This window comes from Leptonychotes weddellii, chromosome 13, assembly GCF_054177405.1.
Source record: "Leptonychotes weddellii isolate Sample4059 chromosome 13, ASM5417740v2, whole genome shotgun sequence".
Lineage (NCBI taxonomy): Eukaryota > Metazoa > Chordata > Mammalia > Carnivora > Phocidae > Leptonychotes > Leptonychotes weddellii.
The window spans coordinates 77,166,379-77,179,824 of record NC_138381.1 but is presented as its reverse complement, the minus strand read 5'-3'; the positions used below and the strand labels follow the sequence as shown (position 1 = coordinate 77,179,824).

The window sequence follows — 13,446 nt, the reverse complement described above, 5'->3', positions numbered from 1 at the left end:
TACCCTGACACCCAAGATGGATGTGGAGTCCTTCTATTTTAAAATAAAGCAGATCCAGCCAGGGAGGCTCAGAGAGGTTAAGTGACTTGCCAGAGGTCACACAGCTGTTAAGGAGAAAGCCCGACCGGGGGCTGGGAGGTTGGATGTGGGGAAAGCTGTCGGTGGGACCCAAAGTATCATGAAACAGTGAGGCAGGAGGACTGAGTTTCTAATGCCTGATGATGAGGCAGGTCTGTGACCTGCAGAGACCGTTCCGAAGCAAGCAAGCCCATCTAGGGGATCATGCCAAAGACCCCAAAGGCCCAGGCTGGGTTGAAAGCAAAGATCCTACTCAGGTGACATGGTGCTTGTTTACAGATCCTTCCTGCTCTTGCCAACTGCCCCGGAAGCGCCTTGAGGGCAGGGCTGTGTACTCGTGTCTCCTGGGGCGCGAGCAAGTCTAAGGAATTAATAGCCACCCACCCGGGAGGGTCCTCGTCCCCCACACAGCAGTGCCTGGGGAGCTGCCGGCTGGTTGGTTTCATCAGACTTGTCTATAGCTGCCGTGATCCGGAAAGACCGGCAGAATGCGGAGAGCTGCCTCACCTTCAGAGATGACAAGAGGGAAGCTCAGAGAGGGTAACGTCTCACCTAAACTCACACAGCAGGGCCTGGCCTTAACTCTAACACTTCCCAGCTGTGTGCTTTGGGCAATTTGCGATGCCCTCTCTGTGCCTCCGTGGCCGCTCCATAAAGCGGGGTTTAAATAAAGAGATTGAATGAGGAGGGAATATCCTGGGATTAAACAGAACTGGCGTAGGCTACTAGGCTTGGCCAGGCTGGGGCCGCGCCCTCGGCAAGATGCCGATTCTCCGGGCTTTGTGGCCCTTGCTCTCAATCACGGCATCTCCTCGCCTGATTAAAGTAACCAAGCTAGTCAGTAGATGAAGTCTACACACGTATGTGCACCAGCATGCGCATACACAACATGGGTTTATACACAACCACACGCGCACACAGACTCGTACACACGTGTATGTGCATATGTGTTTTTCTTTTTCCTTAGGAGGAGAAGAGAAGCGGGTAGCATGGGAGCGAAATCTTTATCTTCTCTCTGGAGAGCGCATAGATTTTGTCTTCCTTTAGGGAATGCAGGCCGGCAGTAATCACATTCTTTAGCATTTGAAAGGAGCCTCGGGGAGACTCTCAGTGGAGTTCAAAGGGGCCGAGAAAGGAGGGCAGACAGTTGCTTTTTCATCATAAGCTCTTGACAGCTCCTAGTTGAACTGTTCCTAAGAGCCAGTTCTCCAGGGAAATACGTTTTACGTTCAAGGCCCAATGTTGCACGACCGCGACTTTGGGACCCTGCGTCCTTGGCAGGGCCTGGTCTGGGGCCTGGCCCGCGGATGCCCCTCCCCGCCCAGCCGAACGGGAGAATCAGATTGTCCCCAGCACCCTCGCTCTGTCCCCCGCGTGAGCCACAGCCGTCCCTGCCCCGGGACACAGCTTCCATAATGACTCACGGCTTCATTTTTAGCTCGCATCCTCCCCGAGCCCGGGCTCTGTCTTTGCTGGGCCGCTGCCTGTCTGGGGGGTCGGGGCCTGTGTCTGGCCTCACCGTCCCCGGGCCCGAGCCCACGGTGGGCAGGGACCGGCGTCCATCCCTGAGACTGGCTCTCGCCCACCTGCCCACCCACCTGCCCACCTAATGGAGGGACATGGGGACAGAACGGATCCATGGTGCATCTGTAAGTGGGAGCATGTCCTTCTGCTGACATCTGAGTGTGTGTGTGTCTGGAACAAACTCAGGATTCCCCATGCTTTGAGCGAAATAATGAAAACTCTGCCGCCAACTTCCCGGCTTGGAATTCTCGCTGCCCCTCCCCGGTCCGTTCCAGAAGAGGGCCGGCCGCCTCCTGTCACAGCCGCATGCAGGGGCTGAAACGGGGCTGCTAGCTCGCTGGTTCACACCTTCGGGGTTTAAGGAGTTTTAGCTGAAAAGGCCTTTTCTTGCCAGCTTCTCCGAAGCTTGAGTCAACAAAAAACCTATTCATGTCCTCAGAGCACTTAATTAAGGCAGGGCAGGGATAAAATCAGTGACCGAGCGAGCGTAGTCAAAATGCAGTCCTTAATGTCAGGTGAGCCCGTTGCATGTTCCTGGGGAAGCCAGGTCCCCCTAATTTTGGTTTTATAAAGTTGAAAGAGTAATATCATGAAGACCCAAGCTCCCTCACCTCCACGCATCATGGGTTGCCATGGTGACACATCAGGTCTCCTTCGATGTCTCTCCCGTGTGCACACGCGTCTGTGTGATCCCTATGCGTTATCTGCTTCTCTGAACCCTTGAAAACTTAGCGGCAGACATCGTGACCCTTAACCCCCAATACTTAAGTGGCATCTTTAAGAACAAAGACGATCTCCTACGTAAACACAATAGTGTGACCACACCAAAGGAATTTAACACTGGGGCAAAAGTATTATATGACCTGTATTTTATATAACCCCCTCCTCCCTGATTATCCCAATAAGGCCCCTGAAAGCTGCTTTCTTTTTCAATCCATGGGAAGACAACTCTGCGCAGCGCTCTTGTGTCTCTGCACATCTTTCCAGGAGAAGCCCTGGCTGCCCTCTGTCTGGACCGTCATGTCAAGGATGTTTGTACGGAGAACAGCCTCAAAAGGTCGAGATAGTGTGTTCCCCCAAAGCAAAGGGTAAGTGTGCTCATGGTCCAGTAGAAGAAAGATAACATCTGGGCACCTGGGTGGCTCAGTTGGTTAAGCGTCTGCCTTTGGCTCAGGTCATGATCCCGGGATCCTGGGACCCAGCCCGCGTGGTGGGTGGGGGAGGGTCCCTGCTCAGCGGGGAGCCTGCTTCTCTCTCTCCCTCTGCCCCCTCCCTGCTTGTGCTCTCTCTCTCAAATAAATAAATAAAATCTTAAAAAAAAAAAAAAAGTCCCACAATCCGCATTTGTCTGATGGCTTCCTTGAGATTAGACTTAAGATAAACACTTATCCAGGAATTTTACAGGGTTGATGTTGAGACGTCCTTAGCAAGAGGGATGTCACGTCAGCTTGTCTCAGGATTGACCCCGCTAACATCTTGTCACCTGGTTGAGGTGCCGTCCACCACGTGACTTCGTCGTAAAGTTATCTTGCCCTTTGTAATGTATCAGGAATCTGTGGGGAGATGCTGTGAGACCACGGAATAGCCTGTTCCCTGACAAGCCTTAACCTCTGCAAACCCCGGTGGATCCAGCTGCCGAGGGCACTATGCTGGGCCACAGCCCCCATCCTGTGATGACGACGACGTTTGCCTCCTGCAGAGCCTGACATAGTTTCCACCCGGCGGCCCTTGGCAGAAAGAGTCTGCTGAGCCCCGTGAGTGGTGGGCAGTGGGGGCGGAAGGTGAATCCACGAGTCACCTCCCGTAAGCCCCCTTTGACACATTCATCTCTCTACACCACTTTTGTTACAGTTTATCAAATGTTTAGGGGTTGAGGTTCTCTTGCTCTTAAGCTGCACTTAAATGCAAACATCTTCAGGACTTGACCCAGCAGACTAACATCTGCGGAAGCCGCCCTTCTGCACGTCCCCCGCTCGGCGCATCGGCACAAGGCAACATGTTCTGGGGTCTTCCAAATGTGGGACACCACCCAAACGGGCTCCAAATTACTTCCTCTGACTAGTAACCGTGATGCCACGTAAGTTGGTGAGCCTGTCTGCCCGAATCCATAACGACAAAGCATCACTGCTTGATTGAGAAGGTTTGGGGGATGAAAAAGTTGTTAGAGCGAAAAATAAGGAGTCCTCCCAAAAGTGCCTTGGCTTTTCAAGAGGCATCATGGCAGACGCTCAGTTAGTCCAACAGTCCTTTTGAGCTCCGTCTGAATAAAGAGGCAGACAGGGCATCTGTGCACATTAAAAATAACCCAAGACTCTGTCTAGCTTGGTCAGAGCCCAGGCGAGACCAGAGTGGCTGCGAGGCGTGCAGAGGAGAGAGCAGGCCGCTCCCCAGCTCCTGCCAAAGCCCGGAGGGAGGGAGCCCAGCAACAGGGGCCCACGGTCCCCTCACAGGCGCCCCCGGGGTGAGCACATCACAGAGCGGGGCAAACAAATACGTTTCTATTCCTTCCTCAAGGAAAACACAAGTCTGGGCAGATACTCTGGTTGTGTGGTTTTCAGTAGAAAGTGAAGACAAAGGGCATTGAGTGGGAAGCGAAGGAAAGGCTCCCGCTCCTGGCGCAATGCTGGGGGCTTCGGGGAGGGCAGAGGCTGCGCACCAGATTCCAGTAAGGGCATGGCTCGCGGGAGGCGAGGGCTCAGCAGTGCTGGCTGGCCGTGTGGTGCCGAGATGCCAAGGGAAAGGGAGAGGGGCTTCCTGACGTCCCTTCAAGCTGCAGTTATTAACCTAACACCTACTGTATGCCCAGCATTGGGGATCCAGCCACGGACAAGTCAATCTTGGCCCCCATTCTTATGGTGTTTCCAATCTGGGGGGGTGGGGGAGAAAATAATTAAATAATTACGGAGAATTATAATACTATACAAATAAAATGGGATGACGGGATGGAGAGTAACCAGGACTGCTTTAGGTGGAGGTGGGGGCCGGGAGCGTCAAGGAAGCTGGTGACAAGGGGGCTCGCTCTGAGGAGAGCCTGGCAGAGGACACGGAAGGTGCAAAGGCCCTGAGGCTGCCACAAACTCAAGGTGTGCTTTATAAGGGGAAGCACGTAAAGAGAGGCACGGAGAACAGAATGGGGAACATAGAGACAGGAGGACGGGGCGAGGGCTGTGAAAGTGAGTGAGGCCAGTCGTGAAGGACTGGAGGAACGGGGACAGGACAGGAGGACCACTGTGCTGTGAGCACATGGAGGAGGAAGGGAGATGGGCGTACGTGCGGAGCGGTCCCGTTGCCTTTGCTCCTGAGGGATTCCGACTTGTCTCTACGTGCCGGACCTGCCATCTTTGCTGGCGTTGTGTGTGTGTGGCTGTTATTTCCCCGACCGGATTATAAACTTCTCAAGGGCAGAGCGCACGCCACCTTCTTTTTCTTCTTTCCACACAGCACCTTGCACAGGGCTCTGTCCACGGTGGGCTCGTTAACCATCGTTTGAACGAACGGATGGATGGACAACGGGTGGGTGGATGGATGGATGGATTCTCCAACTAGCACGTGTCTCTCTGCAATTAGCCTTGTTCCTAGTTAGCTCAGGTTGGATCCATGTTTTGCACATGCCGCGTGAGCCACAGAGGTGAGCACGCACACTCACTTAACTCAAAAAACATTTCTGACCCTCGGGCTTTCCTAAAGCAAGGATCAGCAGCTTTGCTTTCCTGCCCCGTAGGGGGACGCACGGTGCCTTACATAGACACACCAACCCAGAGACGAACGGGAACCAGGAGGTGGTGTCGGAAAGAGGAGGAGAAAGAGCAGGGAAGCGTGGCGAGCTGGCTAGCGGGGGACACGGGGCGGGACTGAGTTTCCAGGCTTCTGGGCACTTGGGGGCAGCCGTGTGATTGAGCTCTGACCCCTGGCATGCGGCTGGGGTCGACGCGCACCCCTCTGGAGCCTGGCCCACGGAAGCTTCTCTCAATCCCTCTTCCATCACTGGCTGAAGGGGGAGGATTCCAAAGATGTCAAGGAGGATGGAGCCCCCGGCTGCAGGCCCCCGAACCACTGTGTGGATGACCACCCAGCCACCGAGACGGGAGGTGGGGTGTGGGCCACCACTCGAGCTGCTTACCCTCCAGTAAGAAGAGGAGGGGAGGGAAGGAGAGAAGTAGGGGGCTCTTCCTTTAAAGATTTTTATTTTATTATTTATTTTGAGAGAGAGAGAATGAGAGAGAACACATGAGAGGGGATAGGGTCAGAGGGCAAAGCAGACTCCCTGCCGAGCAGGGAGCCTGATGCGGGACTCGATCCGGGGACTCCAGGATCATGACCTGAGCCGAAGGCAGTCGCTTAACCAACTGAGCCACCCAGGCGCCCGGGGCTCTTCCTTTATACAGCAGACTCCAGGGGAAGGACACCTCAGCTCACTGGAATCTCGGTGCCAACTTCTGGGACACAGGACAGGGATGTGAAATAATCCTCTCTGGGACCCCAGCCTGGTGGACAGTCGCAGGGAGGGAAGGGCAGAAAGGGGGCAGGGACCAGGGCCAGGGCACCCGACGCAAAGCCATTGATGTGGGGTCAAAAATTCCATATTTTATTATTATTATTTTTAAGATTTTATTTATTTATTTGAGAGAGAGAGTGAGCGCAAGCAGGGGGACCAGCAGAGGGAGAAGCAGGCTTCCCTCGGAGCAGGGAGCCTGATGCGGGGCTCGATCCCAGGACCTCGGGATCATGACCTGAGCCGAAGGCAGACGCCCAACTGACTGAGCCCCCCAGGTGCCCTCGAAATTCCGTATTTTAAAAAATGAATGGATTAAAAAAAAGGAGAGAGAGGTTTGGTGGGAACTTCATCTTGAAAAATAAATCTAAAGTGGTACAAATCCAAAATAAGCGAATCTCATCTTAATTTCACAGTGTGGAAACGCTGCTTTCACTCTCGGCGCAAAAGACAAGGGGTGACTTCTCTTCCACCAGCCATGTTTTCTCCCAGCGAAATTTCCTCCGGGCACCACCTTCCCTTCACATCGGACTTGTTGGCAGCTCTGTGCTCCATCACTGTTTCCACGGGCTTCCCTCAGTCCTTTGGAATTCAACTCATTGTCTTACAGGCTCGATTTAACAACGTCGTTGGCTGGAATTGGGATCCACCAATGTCCCTCGAGTGACTGCCGGACACAAGATGCTCTCATCACCACCTTCACGCAGCAGATGGGTGCCAAAGTGCATCTCTTAGTTCCCCCCAGGGCATGCCAAATAGGCCCTCTGCAACTGCCACATCCTCCCCGAGGGGCTTTAGCAGTGGCACCTTGCAAAGTGGGGAGACCTTCCGTGGGACTTCGATGGCCAACCTGTCTTTGGAGCCATTTGCCCACATGAGCCGAGGTTGGAGTAGCTGACCCTGGTTCTTCTGGGAGGTTCCCAGATTCCTGGCCATCCACCGTGTTTCCTACTACTGTTTTTCTAGCCTACTTAGCTATTCAGGGGGAAAAATATCACAGTGGGTAGGAAGTTTTTGCTCAAAAGCCAAACAAAGAGAAGAAAAACAAGAGCAAAGGGAAAGAAGGTTAAAAAAAAAATAATAAAGCCTTTGAGAAATACCGAATGCTCTTGTTAAGCAAATAATTTCCTAGGGCTTCCTAACAGACAAGGAAACCCGATAGCCGCAAAAAATAAATCCAAGTTAAAGAAAATACCCCCCCCCAACCTCCCCACCCCAGTTCCAGACTGACTTTCTGTGCCTTCGCTAGAGTTTGCCCACGGTGGGGCTCCTGGCATCTGCCGGTGTCGAGGGCCCAGTGAAGACTGCCTAGAAGCCAGCTGGTCAGAATGCTGGACACATCTGGAAGCTTCTTAGACCCTCTCCTCTTGCCTGGGCTCCTGAAGCGGCTGTTCTGTTGTCGATCCTGGTGCCTTGGCTTCTAATCAAAGAGGAAGGGGAGGGTGAGGAAGTTTTTGACTTGGAACCGCTGGCTGGATTTATCTCACCATTTAGGGCTTTGCTCAGATGTCACCTCCTCAGGATGCCTTCCCTGACCATCCTGCCTAGTCGCCCCTCCTTCCCTCCCCAGCCTCTGCGTTCCATGACCCTGCTTTTTGCTCTCCTTAGAATGTACTGCCCCCTAAAATCGTGGGGTTCACTTTTGGTGTGTCTCCCACACTAGTGGCAACTCCACGGAGGAAGGAACTTTACCTGTCTTATCCCCAGTCGATCCCCAGCACCTGGAAGAGTGTTGGGCACATCGTAGGTGCTCAGTCAATGTGGAATTAAATTGAACCCTTAAGAAGAAATGATAGAAAATATGCGTTCCAAAAGGATTGGACCCTACCTCCTAGGAGTTTCTTTACAAAAAAAGTTATATATATCTTTATATATAACTATATATCTTGATATAAATACATAAAGATATGTATAGTTATATATAAAGTTATACACACACACACACACACATATGTATACATATACTTTTTTTCTATCAGTAATTCAATGAAAACAACTCTTGCAAAGCACAGCATGAAATAACCAGGGTCACTGTGAAGAATACCATGAGGTAATTCTGTAAATTACTTGACGAAATGGTGCATCGTGAGTGCTCGATGAATATTGGCACTTCCTAACAACTACTCATACTGAGCTCATGGTCAACGAAGTCCCGTTTTTTCCACGTATGCTGTTGTATCTTCCATTCTAGTCCTTTTGGTTTTTTGAAATGTGGTTTGATCTCTCCTACTCTTCATCTTGTTATGCTCTGCCAAAAATATCTCACCATTCATCAGCTTATTTTTCCCAGCTTTGTATCATTGTTGAATGTAATCAGCATACTTTTGAAGGCCTTGTGAAAAATCATTGATAAAAATGTTGAACTGAATGGAACAAAGGCAGAGTCCGGTGGCTTAATACTAGAGACCTTTCTGAAGGTTGGCCTCAGCTGTGTTAGATCAGCCTTCCTTGGCTCGTCACTCTGATGGTTACAAAACCATTTAGTCATGCTCTCACTGAGCTCACTCTTCCCCATCTTGTTCACCTTGTCAACGCCTTGCTGAAATGCAGGTACCCCTTAGAGTTACAGAATTCCTCTGATGTATCACTCCAGTGACCCAGAGTAGCCTCATCAAATAACTCAACCCCCTTTGTCAGGTGTGACTTGTCCTAAGTGAACCCATCTTGGCTTCCAGAGATCACCTTTTTATAAATTCAGAAACAGTGCTCTTAGTAATGATATCAGTCACCTGAATCTACGCTCTGCTCAGGACCATATACCTACAAATCTCAGCGGCTTACAACAACAAAGGTTTACTGCTCACACTATGTGTCCATTAAAGGCCGCAGTCTTTACTCTGGGAACCCGGGTTTGTGGTAGACAGGAAAGAAAAGTGGAGGATTTTGCCGTGGCCCCCAGGGCTTCGCCCAGAAGTGAACTGTGTTTCTCGTGCTTACGCTCTGTTGGCTGAAATGAGTCACATGGCCGAGCCTGCTATCAAAGGCACAAGGATATATCATGTGTAGGGTGAGGGGCCTTAAGGATGGGCAGGGCTATCTCCAACAATAATACCATCTACGACTCTATCAGGAGTGGAATCCGCCTCTTACCTTTCTAGAAAATTGGGTTTTCCCCAATACTATAGTTTCTGGAATTATCAAACTAACAATGGTTGAATCATAGGCTACATCAACATTCTGAGAACCCCAGAGTATGATTTGAATATTTATGTGAGACTCTGACCTGCTGGGACATTCGTGTAGATGAATTGTATTCCATTTCCCCACCCAGTTGCTGGAGCAGAGACCAGACTCCCCCTCAGCTCCCTCCCTCAACTGACCCCCAGATCCTGTAGACTTTCTCTGAAATATCTCAAAGTTCTGCCCCCTTGTCCTCAGTGCTAGGGCAATGCCTGAGTTTAAAATCAAATCACCCCTCCTCTGGACTCATGAAATCACTCCCTTTTTTTTTTTTTTTAAGATTTTATTTATTTGACAGAGAGAGCACAGAGGGAGAGTGAGAGGGAGAGACAGACTCCCCGCTAAGCAGAGAGCCCAACTCCGGGCTCGATCACAGGACCCTGGGATCATGACCTGAGTCGAAGGCAGACGCTTAACAAACTGAGCCACCCAGGCGCCCCTGAAATCACTTCCTAATGGACGCTTGGTCTCCCCTCTTGCCAGCCGCAGCCCATCTTCTTCCAGCTGGTTGAGAGATCTTTCGAAATTCAAGGACAACCATGATCCTCTCTTCTCTTTTTTAAACCTTCGGCCACTGTTGTGCCCTTACCTGTGGGCTGACATCCAAACTCCTTGGGGGACAGTATGATGTGACAGTCAAGAGCAGGATTTTCGCATCAGCCGGTTCGGGCTGAAAGCGGAGATCCCCACTGTCTGTGTGACCACTGGGAAGTCTCTCCACCTCTCTGAGCCTCTGTTCCCTCACCTGCAAAATGGTGATAATATTAGTCGCTACTCACAGGTTTCCGTGACATAATGAGATTCATTTACATGAGATAATGCGTGGAAAACACTTAGCAAAGGGTCTAGCACATCGTAAATGCTCCACAAACGGCAGCTAATACTGTTATCACAGTTTGGATGTTACGAGACCCCCTTCTAGCCACTTTCAACTTTCACTCTGCCCCTCCCCCCGCCCCTGCCCCTTTCCATCTTTGGGCTGTGGCGTTGTCCCCGGGACATACACGCCATGCCCTTTTGTGTCAGGGCTTTGATATATGTTCCTTCTGCTTGAAATGTCCTCCTTGCTGGGAAAACGTAGGCATGTGGGGGGGCAGTCTCCAACTCTTGGCAGCTTTACTCATGACTACCCAAACCTGGAAGCAACAGAGACACCCCCAGGAGGTGGGTGGGCAAATGCGGCACAACCAGGCGCTGGAATATTATTCAGCAATGAAAAAAAAAAAGTTATCGCGCCACGAAAAGGCACGGAGGAAGCTTAAATGCATATCACTAAGTGAAAGAAGCCAGTCTGAAAAGACTGCAGACCTGTGATTCCAGCTATGGGACATTCTGGAAAAGGCACAACTATGGGGTGGTGGTTGGGGGCTGGGGTCGGGAGGGAGGGTGAACATGTGGAGCCCTGGGGGGTTGGGGGGCAGTGAAACTATTCTGTAAGAGCGTAGAAATGTGGACACATGACATTATGCACTTGTTAAAACCCATAGGGCAAGAGTGAATCCCACACGAGAGTGAATCTGAATAGAAGTTGATAAGAGTATGTCAAATTACGATTCATCAACTGTTTCAAATGCACCGCTCCAGTGCAGCATGTTAGTAATAGGGGGTCGTCTGAGCCGGAAACAGGGTATCCGGGCGGGCTCTGCTCACGTTTCTGCAAACCTGAAAGTGCTCTAAAGAATTGTTTATTAATTAAAAAAATTTTTTTTTAAAAAAAATGCCTCTTTCACCTAAGGAGTCTGCGTTTCAATTCTGCCTTTGCCACTGATGATACACATCACCATCGAATGTATTATTTATTGCTTGGGCAAGTTACTTAGCCTCCCTGAGCCTCAGTTTCCTGGTCTGTAAAATGGGGCTCATGAGCGCGTCTCTCCCGTAGGGCTGTTGTAGGAGTCGAGTGAGTCGGCTCACTGCCTTTACACCGTTGTCACGGGGCCCCAGCGGCGGCGTCCATGGTGACTGTAACGTGGGCAGTGCAGGGGGCAGAGCGGCTGGGGGCATCACCACCTGCGCCCCCAGAGCAGATGGAACCCGGGCAGCTCTAGGGAAGCCGCTAGGGCCTGGGTTCTTGTTCTCTTCTCCGAGAGAGGGGAGTTTGTTCAGTTGTCCTGGGCAGAAGGCTGAAGACTGGGAAGCCCCAGCACCCCATTCTGTTTGGCTGAAGAGGGACAAGCTCTTGGCCAAACACGACGTTCCCGAAGGGCTCAGCAGTGGCGGAGCTGAACCCGGGATGACACAGGGCAGGCAGCCCCAGGCTCGGGACCCACGCCGGTTGCTCTGGAAGCTCTCGGCTGCTCTCGGGACCCTCTCTGCGCCGTCCTGCTCCAGCAGCTCGCTGCGGTGATCGGCTGTGCAGTGGCCCCGCCCAGCTGTGTGCAGGTGCAGGGGGGACCCACGCAGGAGCCCGCCTGGCCCTCGTGCGTGTGAGACCCAGGGCCACCAGTGGGGTCAGCTGCCGATGGACATGCGTCCCCTTCCCATCTTCCTGGCAAACGGTTCTGAGGTTGCATTTCATGAGCTGTCCGAAGGCCCCGCAGGGTGATTCGCCAGTTCATGAGGACCCTCCTTGGTGCCCCCTCCTTCCCTGCTTCCCCTCCCCCGATCCCTCACTTCTGTTCTCTGGGACCACATTCCCGAGCAAATTGCCTGCTTGCAAGCCTCCATCCCCAGCTCTGTTTTAGGGCTGAACCCAGGCTAAAGTACTGGCTGCCCCCGAGTGATCCCTAGTCTATCCCCGTCTCAAGCACGAATGCACGAGCGCGTGCACGTACACACACACACACACACTGTTGTGGTCCCATCACCCTCCCCAACACAAACCAAACCCCATCGACAAGGAAAGGATTTCCCACGTGACAGCCACGAAGACCCAAATGAAGCGGAACCAGCTCCCCGGGGGGAGAGTGGGACGTGCTATGGGCTGTTTGTGGCCCTAACCACAGGTGAGGTGGGGGGGTGTACAGTCAGCTGGGACACGGAGGTTTCTGGAGGAGGGGAGAGGTGGAGTCTGGCGGACGAGCCACAGCCGTGTGCCCTAAATTACGAGATTTCCCCTCTCGCTGTGGAATGAATGCAGCCTCAGACAGATGTTGCCCCGCAGCTGTCTGTGGCGGGGGGCCCCGTGGCAGGCCAGTGACTTTGAAACAGGGGATTGGAATGGCATCTGACAAAGGGGCCACTGTCTTTGAGAGAACTTGACATGCGCCCAGCGGAGCCCAAGTGGCGGGAGTTTGCACAGCTGCAGCTGGGCGCAAACATGGACTTTCAGCTGACCTGGGCCCGTGGCTTTGGGCATTAAACCTGACACTTTCCAGATGCATGGAGCCCTCCCTTTGGCACCAGCCACAGCACTCTGTCCCAGGTACACACACACACACTCACTCACACTCATGACGGGGTTCTGTAAATGCTGCATTGTGCTGGAGACCCCAGGCCTCTCCTGCAAGCTCCCCACCCAGACCTGAAGGTGAGTCCCCCATGCTGAGCTGGAGATGTATGGGCTGCATTTCAAAACAGTTCAAGTTCAAAGTCGGCTCAACAGCCGCTGCCACTCTGCCCGCCACCATTCTTCAGGCCTGGCTCCAGGTTGGGTGGCAAGGGGATGCTGAGCTTGCCTTCCAGAAGGTTCTTTTCAACTGGAGGAAGGGTGAACCCTGAGATCTCCAGGACCGGGGAAAGGGAGGCTTAGCAGGAGTTTGGGGGGTGCAAGATGGTATCCCTCCAGTGCCATTCCTTCTCAGTCCCCATCTGGGCTTGAGCAAAGCCCATGTGGCCCCCCGTGTATGCGCAAGGACAGGCCACGTGTGGACCCCAGCTGTGGCACAAACCTTCTCTGGCTCCATCCACTCTGGAAATTACTCCACTCAGCGGCCCTGACTGGAGGGCGGGGGACAGCCATGTGCTAGAGCTCCACGGTGCTGGGGCCCAAGTGACAGAGGTGGGCAGGGACACTTGGACATTCCCTTGGGCAGGAGGCGGCTTCCTTGGCTGGACGACTCCCCAGGCACGACCCCACCTCGGGGTCTCTGAGCTCACACAGGCAGGAGAAGCCAGGCAGGGCCCCCAAGTCCAGGAGGCTGTGGCCTCCCTGTGGGGCCAGGTACAAGGGAAGTCATCTTCCTCACCCGGCTGGCTTGTGGGTCGCGGAAGGTAAAATGGGGGGTGGGGGG

General features: G+C 52.8%; 1 long non-coding RNA gene across 1 annotated transcript; it reads left to right on the top strand.

Moving 5' to 3' along the window:
* Window positions 1-1,557: 1,557 nt before the first annotated feature.
* On the top strand, window positions 1,558-7,245 carry LOC115943671 (uncharacterized). The gene is made up of 3 exons (XR_004078255.2): window positions 1,558-1,727; window positions 2,547-2,690; window positions 6,511-7,245. It is a non-coding gene; the product is annotated as an uncharacterized LOC115943671 (long non-coding RNA).
* The last annotated feature ends 6,201 nt before the right edge of the window (window positions 7,246-13,446 follow it).